We start from the raw sequence: 13,452 nt of genomic DNA on the forward strand, positions 1-13,452 counted from the left end.
GACGGACATTGCGTATCCTCTCTAATGTTGTTTCCCAGACGTTGAATGGCTTCGACGAGTTCATAGGTAAGCTGCCAAGAACCAATGTTTATTGACAGTAATTAAATGGTCAAAGGAAAAGCACCCAATTCATATTATATTGATGTAAATCTTTTCTTGGCGATGAAATGATTGCTGACTAAAAATTTGTTTTAAGAAGGTCGAGAATAATCTAAAGAAACTAAAAAATGTTACTGCATTTTTTCAATCTTGACAGACTACTACAGTGACGATGATGTGACGTTCCGGTTAGCGTAGGACGACGTATTTTACAAGATTTCAAATTGCAATGCTAATCAACTGGTGCGATGACCAAACGCTGATGACGGACATTGTCTCTAATGTTGTTTCCCAGACGCTGAATGGCTTCGATGAGTTCGTAGGTGAGCTGCCAAGAACCTATGTTTATTGACAGTAATTAAATGGTCAAAGGAAAAGCACACAATTTATATTATATTGATGTAAATCTTTCCTTGGCGATGAAATGATTGCCGACTGAAAAATTGTTTTGATAAGGATTTGAATAATCTAAAGAAACTAAATAAATGTTAATGAATAGACAAAAAACGCCAAATATATAATTGTTGTACAATCTTTAAACCTGCACTCTCACACAGTGAACGAAGGAATTTTTCTTTTCTTGATTATGTGCCATTTGTGGAACCTTTCGATATAAACATTTCTTGTATAACATGAACCACTACTACAGTGATGAGGATATGACGTTCCGTTTGGCGCAGGAAGTCGTAGTTTACGAGATTTGAAATTGAACACAAATCAACGGGGACGACGTACAAACTCGGGCCGTTTAATGATGACGGACATTGATGGTGCTTTCAAAAGGTTTGAATTATCTAAAGAAACTGAAAAAATGTTACTGAATAGACAAGAAATGCCAAATCTGTAATATTTTACAAAGTTTAAAGCTGCACTCTCACACGATTGCAAAAAAATATTTATCTTGAAATGTACCATTTCGATTATAATCCTTTCTTTTCTAGCATGACAGACTACTACAGTGACGCGGATGTGATGTTCCAATTGGCGTAGGACGACGTATTTTACGAGATTTCAAATAGCAACGCAAATCAACGGGTGCGATGACCAAACGCTGATGACGGACATTGTCGCTAATGTTGTTTCCCAGACGCTGAATGGCTTCGATGAGTTCGTAGGTTAGCTTCCAAGAACCTAAGTTTATTGACAGTAATTAAATGGTCAAAGGAAAAGCACACAATTTATATTATATTGATGTAAATCTTTCCTTGGCGATGGAAAAATTTGCCGACTGAAAAATTGTTTTGATAAGGTTTTGAATAATCTAAAGAAATTTAATAAATATTACTGAATAGACAAGAAACGCCAAATATATAATTGTTGTACATTCTTTAAAGCTGCACTCTCACACAGTGAACGAAGGAATTTTTTTTCTTGATTATGTGCCATTTGTGGAACCTTTCGTTATAAACATTTCTTGTATAACATGAACCACTACTACTGTGATGAGGATATGACGTTCCGTTTGGCGCAGGATGTCGTAGTTTACGAGATTTGAAATTGAACACAAATCAACGGGGACGACGTACAAAGTCGGGCCGTTTAATGATGATGGTGCTTTCAAAAGGTTTGAACTATCTAAAGAAACTAAAAAAATGTTACTGAATAGACAAGAAATGCCAAATCGGTAATAATATACAACGTTTAAAGCTGCACTCTCACATGATTGCAAAAATTATTGATCTTGAAATGTGTCTTTTTGATTATACTCCTTTGTTGTCTAGCATGACCGACTACTACAGTGACGAGGATGTGATGTTCCGGTTGGCGCAGAACGACGTATTTTATGAGATTTCAAATTGCAACGCAAATCAACGGGTGCGATGACCAAACGCTGATGACGGAGATTGTCGCTAATGTTGTTTCCCAGACGTTGAGTGGCTTCGATGAGTTCGTAGGTAAGCTGCCAAGAACCTATGTTTATTGACAGTAATTAAATGATCAAAGGAAAAGCACACAATTTCTGTTATATTGATGTAAATCTTTCCTTGGCGATGAAATGATTGCCGACAGAAAAATTGTTTTGATAAGGTTTTCAATAATCTAAAGAAACTAAATAAATGTTACTGAATAGACAAGAAACGCCACATATATAATTGTTGTACAATCTTTAAAGCTACACTCTCACACAGTGGACGAAGGAAATTTTCTTTTCTTGATATGTGCCATTTGTGGAACCTTTCCATATAAACATATCTTGTATAACATGAACCACTACTACAGTAATGCCGATAAGACGTTCCGTTTGGCGCAGGATGTCGTAGTTAATGAGATTTGAAATTGAACACAAATCAACGGGGACGACGTACAAACTCGGGCCGTTTAATGATGACGGACATTGATGGTGTTTTCAAAAGGTTTGAATTATCTAAAGAAACTAAAAAAATGTTACTGAATAGACAAGAAATGCCAAATATGTATTTTTTTACATCCTTTAAAGCTGCACTCTCACACGATTGCAAAAAATATTTATCTTGAAATGGTCACTTCGATATACTCCTTTCTTACGAATACACTAATACAGTGACGAGGATGTGATAATCCGGTTGGCGCAGGACGACGTATTTTACGAGATTTCAAATTGCAACGCAAATCAACGGGTGTGATGACCAAACGCTGATGACAGACATTGCGGATCCTCTTTTATTTTGTTTCCCAGACGCTAAATGGCTTCGAAGAGTTCGTAGGTAAGCTGCCAAGAACTTACGTTTATTGACAGTAATTAAATGGTCAAAGGAAAAGCACACAATATATATTATATTGATGTAAATCTTTCCTTGGCGATGAAATGATTGCCGACTGAAAACTTGTTTTGATAAGGTTTTGAATAATCTAAAGAAACTAAATAAATGTTACTGAATAGACAAGAAACGCCAAATATATAATTGTTGTACAATCTTTAAAGCTGCACTCTCACACAGTGAACGAAGGAAATTTTCTATTCTTGATATGTGCCATTTGTGGAACCTTTCCATATAAACATTTCTTGTATAACATGAACCACTACTACAGTGATGAGGATATGACGTTCCGTTTGGCGCAGGATGTCGTAGTTTACGAGATTTGAAATTGAACACAAATCAACGGGGACGACGTACAAACACGGGCCGTTTAATGATGACGGACATTGATGGTGTTTTCAAAAGGTTTGAATTATCTCAAGAAACTAAAAAAAATGTTACAAGAAATGCCAAATCTATAATATTTTACAACTTTAAATGCTGCACTCTCACACGATTGCAAAAAATATTTATCTTGAAATGTGTCATTTCGATATACTCCTTTCTTTTCTAGCATGACTGAGTAATACAGTGGCGAGGATGTGATGTTCCGGTTGGCGCAGGACGACGTATTTTACGAGATTTCAAATTGCAACGCAAATAAACAGGTGCGATGACCAAACGCTGATGACGGACATTGCGGATCCTCTTTTATTTTGTTTCCCAGACACTGAATGCCTTCGAAGAGTTCCTAGGTAAGCTGCCAAGAACCTACGTCTGTTGACAGTAATTAAATGGTCAAAGCAATTTTATATTATATTGATATAAATCTTTTCTTGGCGATTAAATGATTGCTAACTAAAATATTGTTTTAAAAAGGTCGAGAATAATCTAAAGAAACTAAATAAATGTTACTGAATAGACAAGAAACGCCAAATATATAATTGTTGTACAATCTTTAAAGCTTCACTCTCACACAGTGAACGAAGTAATTTTTCTTTTCTTGTGTATGTGCCATTTGTGGAACCTTTCGATATAAACATTTCTTGTATAACATGAATCACTACTACAGTGATGAGGATATGACGTTCCGTTAGGCGCAGGATGTCGCAGTTTACGAGGTTTGAAATTGAACACAAATCAACGGGGACGACGTCCAAACTCGGGCCGTTTAATGATGATTGTGCTTTCAAAAGGTTTGAATTATCTAAAGAAACTAAAAAAAATGTGACTGAATAGACAAGAAATGTCAAATATGTATTTTTTACATCCTTTAAAGCTGCACTCTCACACGATTGCAAAAATTATTTATATTGAAATGTGTCATTTCGATATACTCCTTCCTTGTCTAGCATAACCGACTAATACAGTGACGAGATTGTGATGTTCCAATTGGCGCAGGACGACGTAGTTAACGAGAATTCAAATGGGAACGCAAATCAACGGGGACGATGTCCAAACTCGGGCAGTTTTATGATTACGGATATTGATGGTGCTTTCAAACGGTTTGAATTATCTAAAGAAACTAAAAAAATATTACTGAATAGACAAGAAATGCCAAATCAGTAATTTTTTACAACGTTTAAAGCTGCACTCTCACACGATTGCAAAAAGTATTTTTCTTCAAATGTGCTATTTCGATATATTCCTTTCTTGTCTAGCATAACCGACTAATACAGTGACGAGGATGTGATGTTCCAGTTGGCGCAGGACGACGTAGTTCGCGAGAATTCAATTGGGAACGCAAATCAATGGGTGTGACGACCAAACGCTGATGACGGACATTGCGGATCCTCTTTCATTTTGTTTCCCAGACGCTGAGTGGCTTCGATGAGTTCGTAGGTAAGCTGCCAAGAACCTAATTTTATTGACAGTAATTAAATAATCAAAGGAAAAGCACACAATTTCTGTTATATTGATGTAAATCTTTCCTTGGCGATGAAATGATTGCCGACAGAAAAATTGTTTTGATAAGGTTTTCAATAATCTAAAGAAACTAAATAAATGTTACTGAATAGACAAGAAACGCCACATATATAATTGTTGTACAATCTTTATAGCTACACTCTCACACAGTGAACGAAGGAAATTTTCTTTTCTTGATATGTGCCATTTGTGGAACCTTTCCATATAAACATATCTTGTATAACATGAACCACTACTACAGTAATGACGATAAGACGTTCCGTTTGGCGCAGGATGTCGTAGTTTATGAGATTTGAAATTGAACACAAATCAACGGGGACGACGTACAAACTCGGGCCGTTTAATGATGACGGACATTGATGGTGTTTTCAAAAGGTTTGAATTATCTAAAGAAACTAAAAAAATGTTACTGAATAGACAAGAAATGCCAAATATGTATTTTTTTACATCCTTTAAAGCTGCACTCTCACACGATTGCTAAAAATATTTATCTTGAAATAGTCATTTCGATATACTCCTTTCTTACGAATACAATAATACAGTGACGAGGATGTGATGTTCCGGTTGGCGCAGGACGACGTATTTTACGAGATTTCAAATTGCAACGCAAATCAACGGGTGTGATGACCAAACGCTGATGACGGACAATGAGGATCCGCTTTTATTTTGTTTCCCAGACGCTAAATGGCTTCGAAGAGTTCGTAGGTAAGCTGCCAAGAACGTAAGTTTATTGAAAGTAATTAAATGATCAAAGGAAAAGCACACAATTTATATTATATTGATGTAAATCTTTCCTTGGCGATGAAATGATTGCCGACAGAAAAAATGTTTTGATAAGGTTTTGAATCATCTAAAAAAACTGAATAAATGTTACTGAATAGACAAGAAACGCCAAATATATAATTGTTGTACAATCTTTATAGCTGCACTCTCACACAGTGAACGAACGATTATTTCTTTTCTTGATTATGTGCCATTTGTGGAACCTTTCGATATAAACATTTCTTGTATAACATGAACCACTACTACAGTGACGAGGATATGACGTTCCGTTTGGCGCAGGATGTCGTAGTTTATGAGATTTGAAATTGAACACAAATCAACGGGGACGACGTGTACGATGACGGACATTGATGGTGCTTTCAAAAGGTTTGAACTATCTAAAGAAACTAAAAAAAATGTTTCTGAATAGACAAGAAATGCCAAATATATATTTTTTTACATCCTTTAAAGCTGCACTCTCACACGATTGCAAAAAATATTTGAGGTTGTGATGTTCCAATTGGCGCAGGACGACGTAGTTAACGAGAATTCAAATGGGAACGCAAATCAACGGGGACGATGTCCAAACTCGGGCAGTTTTATGATTACGGATATTGATGGTGCTTTCAAACGGTTTGAATTATCTAAAGAAACTAAAAAAATATTACTGAATAGACAAGAAATGCCAAATCAGTAATTTTTTACAACGTTTAAAGCTGCACTCTCACACGATTGCAAAAAGTATTTTTCTTCAAATGTGCCATTTCGATATATTCCTTTACTGTCTATAGCATGACAGAGTAATACAGTGACGAAGATGTGACGTTCCGGTTGGCGCAGGACGACGTATTTTAAGAGATTTCAAATTGCAACGCAAATCAACGAGTGCTATGACCAACCGCTGATGACAGACATTGCGGATCCTCTTTTATTTTATTTCCCAAAAGCTGAATGGCTTCGAAAAGTTCGTAGGTAAGCTGCCAAGTACCTACGATTATTGACAGTAATTAAATGGACAAAGGAAAAACACACAATTTATGTTATATTGATATAAATCTTTTCTTGGCGATGAAATGATTGCCGACTGAAAAATTGTTTTGATAAGGTTTTGAATCATCTAAAGAAACTAAATAAATGTTACTGAATAGACAAGAAAGGCCAAATATATAATTGTTGTACATTCTTTAAAGCTGCACTCTCACACAGTGAACGAAGGAATTTTTTTTCTTGATTATGTGCCATTTGTGGAACCTTTCGTGATGAGGATATGACGTTCCGTTTGGTGCAGGATGTCGTAGTTTACGAGATTTGAAATTGAACACAAATCAACGGGGACGACGTACAAACTCGGGCCGTTTAATGATGATGGTGCTTTCAAAAGGTTTAAACTATCTAAAGAAACTAAAAAAATGTTACTGAATAGACAAGAAATGCCAAATCCGTAATAATTTACAACGTTTAAAGCTGCACGCTCACATGATTGCAAAAATTATTGATCTTGAAATGTGTCTTTTTGATTATACTCCTTTGTTGTCTAGCATGACCGACTACCACAGTGACGAGGATGTGATGTTCCGGTTGGCGCAGGACGACGTATTTTACGAGATTTCAAATTGCAACGCAAATCAACGGGTGCGATGACCAAACGCTGATGACGGAGATTGTCGCTAATGTTGTTTCCCAGACGTTGAGTTGCTTCGATGAGTTCGTAGGTAAGCTGCCAAGAACCTATGTTTATTGACAGTAATTAAATGATCAAAGGAAAAGCACACAATTTCTGTTATATTGATGTAAATCTTTCCTTGGCGATGAAATGATTGCCGACAGAAAAATTGTTTTGATAAGGTTTTCAATAATCTAAAGAAACTAAGTAAATGTTACTGAATAGACAAGAAACGCCAAATATATAATTGTTGTACAATCTTTATAGCTACACTCTCACACAGTGAACGAAGGAAATTTTCTTTTCTTGATATGTGCCATTTGTGGAACCTTTCCATATAAACATATCTTGTATAACATGAACCACTACTACAGTAATGACGATAAGACGTTCCGTTTGGCGCAGGATGTCGTAGTTTATGAGATTTGAAATTGAACACAAATCAACGGGGACGACGTACAAACTCGGTCCGTTTAATGATGACGGACATTGATGGTGTTTTCAAAAGGTTTGAATTATCTAAAGAAACTAAAATAAAATGTTACTGAATAGACAAGAAATGCCAAATCCGTAATAATTTACATCCTTTAAAGCTGCACTCTCACACGATTGCAAATAATATTTATCTTGAAATGTGTCATTTCGATATACTCCTTTCTTGTCTAGCATAACCGACTACTACAGTGACGAGGATGTGATGTTCCAGTTGGCGCAGGACGACGTAGTTAACGAGAATTCAAATGGGAACGCAACTCAACGGGGACGACGTCCATAGTTGGGCCGTTTTATGATTACGGATATTGATGGTGTTTTCAAAAGGTTTGAATTATCTAAAGAAACTAAAAAAAAATGTTACAAGAAATGCAAAATCTGTAATATTTTACAACGTTAAATGCTGCACTCTCACACTATTGCATAATATATTTATCTTGAAATGTGTCATTTCGATTATACTCCTTTGTTGTCTAGCATGACCGACTACTACAGTGACGAGGATGTGATGTTCCGGTTGGCGTAGGACGACGTAGTTAACGAAAAACCACTACTACAGAGATGAGGATATGACGTTCCGTTTGGCGCAGAATATCGTAGATTACGAGATTTGAAATTGAACACAAATCAACGGGGACGAAGTACAATCTCGGGTCGTTTAATGATGACGGACATTGATGGTGTTTTCAAAAGGTTTGAATTATCTAAAGAAACTTAAAAAAATGCTACTGAATAGACAAGAAATGCCAAATATGTATTTTTAACATCATTTAAAGCTGCACTCTCACAAGATTCCAAAAAATATTTATCTTGAAATGTGTCATTTCGAAATACAACTTTCTTGTCTAGCATAACCGACTTATACAATGACGAGGATGTGATGTTCCAGTTGGCGCAGGTCGACGTAGTTAACGAAATTTCAAATGGGAACGAAAATCAACTGGGACGACGTCAAAAGTCGGGCCGTTTTATGATAACGGATATTGATGGTGCTTTCAAAAGCTTTGAATTATCTTAAACTAAAACTAATTGTTGTACAATCTTTAAATCTACACTCTCACACAGTGAACGAAGGAATTTTTCTTTTCTTGATATGTGCCATTTGTGGAACCTTTCGATATAAACATTTCTTGTATAACATGAACCACTACTACAGTGATAAGGATATGACGTTCCGTTTGGCGCAGGATGTCGTAGTTTACGAGATTTGAAATTGAAAACAAATCAACGGGGACGAGGTACAAACTCTGGCCGTTTAATGATGACGGACATTGATGGTGCTTTCAAACGGTTAGAACTATCTAAAGAAACTAAAAAAAATGTTACTGAATAGACAAGAAATGCCAAATATGTATTTTTTTACATCCTTTAAAGTTGCACTCTCACACGATTGCAAAAAACATTTATCTTGAAATGTGTCATTTCGATATACTCCTTTCATTTCTAGCATGACCGAGTAATACAGTGGCGAGGATGTGATGTTCCGGTTGGCGCAGGACGAGGTATTTTACGAGATTTCAAATTGCAACGCAAATAAACAGGTGCGATGACCAAACGCTGATGACGGACATTGCGGATCCTCTTTTATTTTGTTTCCCAGACGCTGAATGCCTTCGAAGAGTTCCTATGTAAGCTGCCAAGAACCTACGTTTATTGACAGTAATTAAATGGTCAAAGCAATTTTATATTATATTGATATAAATCTTTTCTTGGCGATGAAATGATTGCTGACTAAAATATTGTTTTAAAAAGGTCGAGAATAATCTAAAGAAACTAAATAAATGTTACTGAATAGACAAGAAACGCCAAATATATAATTGTTGTACAATCTTTAAAGCTTCACTCTCACACAGTGAACGAAGGAATTTTTCTTTTCTTGTGTATGTGCTATTTGTGGAACCTTTCGATATAAACATTTCTTGTAAAACATGAACCACTACTACAGTGATGAGGATATGACGTTCCGTTAGGCACAGGATGTCGCAGTTTACGTGGTTTGAAATTGAACACAAATCAACGGGGGCGACGTCCAAACTCGGGCCGTTTAATGATGACGGACATCGATGGTGCATTTAAAAGGTTTGAATTATCTATAGAAACTAAAAAAAATGTTACTGAATAGACAAGAAATGCCAAATATGTATTTTTTTTACATCCTTTAAAGCTGCACTCTCACACGATTGCAAAAAATATTTATCTTGAAATGTGTCATTTCGATATACTCCTTTCTTTTCTAGCATGACCGAGTAATACAGTGGCGAGGATGTGATGTTTCGGTTGGCGTAGGACGACGCATTTTACGAGATTTCAAATAGCAACGCAAATCAACGGGTGCGATGACCAAACGCTGATGACGGACATTGACGCTAATGTTGTTTCCCAGACGCTGAGTGGCTTCGATGAGTTCGTAGGTAAGCTGCCAAGAACCTAAGTTTATTGACAGTAATTAAATGATCAAAGGAAAAGCACACAATGTATATTATATTGATGTAAATCTTTCCTTGGCAATGAAATGATTGCCGACAGAAAAAATGTTTTGATAAGGTTTTGAATCATCTAAAAAAACTAAATAAATGTTACTGAATAGACAAGAAACGCCAAATATATAATTGTTGTACAATCTTTATAGCTGCACTCTCACACAGTGAACGAACGATTATTTCTTTTCTTGATTATGTGTGCCATTTGTGGAACCTTTCGATATAAACATTTCTGTATACCATGAACCACTACTACAGAGATGAGGATATGACGTTCCGTTTGGCGCAGGATGTCGTGGTTTACGAGATTTGAAATTGAACACAAATCAACGGGGACGACGTACAAACTCGGGCCGTTTTATGATGATGGAGCTTTCAAAAGGTTTGAATTATCTAAAGAAACTAAAAAAACAAATGTTACTGAATAGACAAGAAATGCCAAATCTGTAACATTTTACAACGTTTAAAACTGCACTCTCACACCATTGCAAAAAATATTTATCTTGAAATGTGCCATTTCGATTATACTCCTTTGTTGTCTAGCATGACGGACTACTACAGTGACGAGGATGTGATGTTCCGGTTGGCGTAGGACGACGTTGTTAACGAAAAACCACTACTACAGAGATGAGGATATGACATTTCGTTTGGCGCAGGATGTCGTAGTTTACGAGATTTAAATTGAACACAAATCAACGGGGACGACGTAAAAACTTGGGTCGTTTAATGATGACGGACATCGATGGTGCTTTCAAACGATTTGAATTATCTAAAGAAACTAAAAAATATGTTACTGAATAGACAAGAAACGCCACATATATAATTGTTGTACAATCTTTAAAGCTGCACTCTCACACAGTGAACATAGAAATTTTTCTTTCCTTGATATGTGCCTTTCGATATAAACATTTCTTGTATAACATGAACCACTACTACAGTGATGAGGATATGACGTTCCGTTTGGCGCAGGATGTCGTAGTTTACGAGATTTGAAATTGAACACAAATCAACGGGGACGACGTACAAACACGGGCCGTTTAATGATGACGGACATTGATGGTGTTTTCAAAAGGTTTGAATTATCTCAAGAAACTAAAAAAAATGTTACAAGAAATGCCAAATCTATAATATTTTACAACTTTAAATGCTGCACTCTCACAATATTGCATAATATATTTATCTTGAAATGTGTCATTTCGATTATACTCCTTTCTTGTCTAGCATAACCGACTTATACAATGACGAGGATGTGATGTTCCAGTTGGCGCAGGACGACGTAGTTAACGAGATTTCAAATAGGAACGCAAATCAACGGGGACGACGTCAAAAGTCGGGCCGTTTTATGATCACGGATATTGATGGTGCTTTCAAAAGGTTTGAATTCTCTTAAACTAAAACTAATTGTTGTACAATCTTTAAATCTACACTCTCACACAGTGAACGAAGGAATTTTTCTTTTCTTGATATGTGCCATTTGTGGAACCTTTCGATATAAACATTTCTTGTATAACATGAACCACTACTACAGTGACGAGGATATGACGTTCCGTTTGGCGCAGGATGTCGTAGTTTACGAGATTTGAAATTGAAAACAAATCAACGGGGACGACGTACAAACTCGGGCCGCTTAATGATGACGGACATTGATGGTGCTTTCAAAAGGTTTGAACTATCTAAAGAAACTAAAAGAATGTTACTGAATAGACAAGAAATGTCAAATATGTATTTTTTACATCCTTTAAAGCTGAACTCTCACACGATTGCAAAACATATTTATTTTGAAATGTGTCATTTCGATATACTCCTTTGTTGTCTAGCATGACCGACTAATACAGTGACGAGGATGTGATGTTCCAGTTGGCGCAGGACAACATAGTTAACGAGAATTCAAATTGGAACGCAAATCAACGTGCACGACGTCCAAATTCGGGCCGTTTTATGATTACGGATGGTGCTTTCAAAAGGTTTGAATTATCTAAAGAAACTAAAACTAATTGTTGTACAATCTTTATAGCTGCACTCTCACACAGTGAACGAAGGAATTTTTCTTTTCTTAATATGTGCCATTTGTGGAACCTTTCGATATAAACATTTATTGTATTACATGAACCACTACTACAGTGATGAGGATATGACGTTCCCTTTGGCACAGGATGTCGTAGTTTACGAGATTTGAAATTGAACACAAATCAACGGGGACGAGGTACAAACTCGGGCCGTTTAATGATGACGGACATTGATGGTGCTTTCAAAAGGTTTGAACTATCTAAAGAAACTAAAAAAAAATGTTACTGAATAGACAAGAAATGCCAAATATATATTTTTTTACATCCTTTAAAGCTGCACTCTCACACGATTGCAAAAAAATATTTATCTTGAAATGTGTCATTTCGATATACTCCTTTCTTTTCTAGCATGACTGAGTAATACAGTGGCGAGGATGTGATGTTCCGGTTGGCGCAGGACGACGTATTTTACGAGATTTCAAATTGCAACGCAAATAAACAGGTGCGATGACCAAACGCTGATGACGGACATTGCGGATCCTCTTTTATTTTGTTTCCCAGACACTGAATGCCTTCGAAGAGTTCCTAGGTAAGCTGCCAAGAACCTACGTTTATTGACAGTAATTAAATGGTCAAAGGAATTTTATATTATATTGATATAAATCTTTTCTTGGCGATTAAATGATTGCTAACTAAAATATTGTTTTAAAAAGGTCGAGAATAATCTAAAGAAACTAAATAAATGTTACTGAATAGACAAGAAACGCCAAATATATAATTGTTGTACAATCTTTAAAGCTTCACTCTCACACAGTGAACGAAGGAATTTTTCTTTTCTTGTGTATGTGCCATTTGTGGAACCTTTCGATATAAACATTTCTTGTATAACATGAATCACTACTACAGTGATGAGGATATGACGTTCCGTTAGGCGCAGGATGTCGCAGTTTACGAGGTTTGAAATTGAACACAAATCAACGGGGACGACGTCCAAACTCGGGCCGTTTAATGATGATTGTGCTTTCAAAAGGTTTGAATTATCTAAAGAAACTAAAAAAAATGTGACTGAATAGACAAGAAATGTCAAATATGTATTTTTTACATCCTTTAAAGCTGCACTCTCACACGATTGCAAAAATTATTTATATTGAAATGTGTCATTTCGATATACTCCTTCCTTGTCTAGCATGACCGACTAATACAGTGACGAGGTTGTGATGTTCCAATTGGCGCAGGACGACGTAGTTAACGAGAATTCAAATGGGAACGCAAATCAACGGGGACGATGTCCAAACTCGGGCAGTTTT

Source organism: Mya arenaria, chromosome 17 (assembly GCF_026914265.1).
Source record: "Mya arenaria isolate MELC-2E11 chromosome 17, ASM2691426v1".
Classification (NCBI taxonomy): Eukaryota; Metazoa; Mollusca; class Bivalvia; order Myida; family Myidae; genus Mya; species Mya arenaria.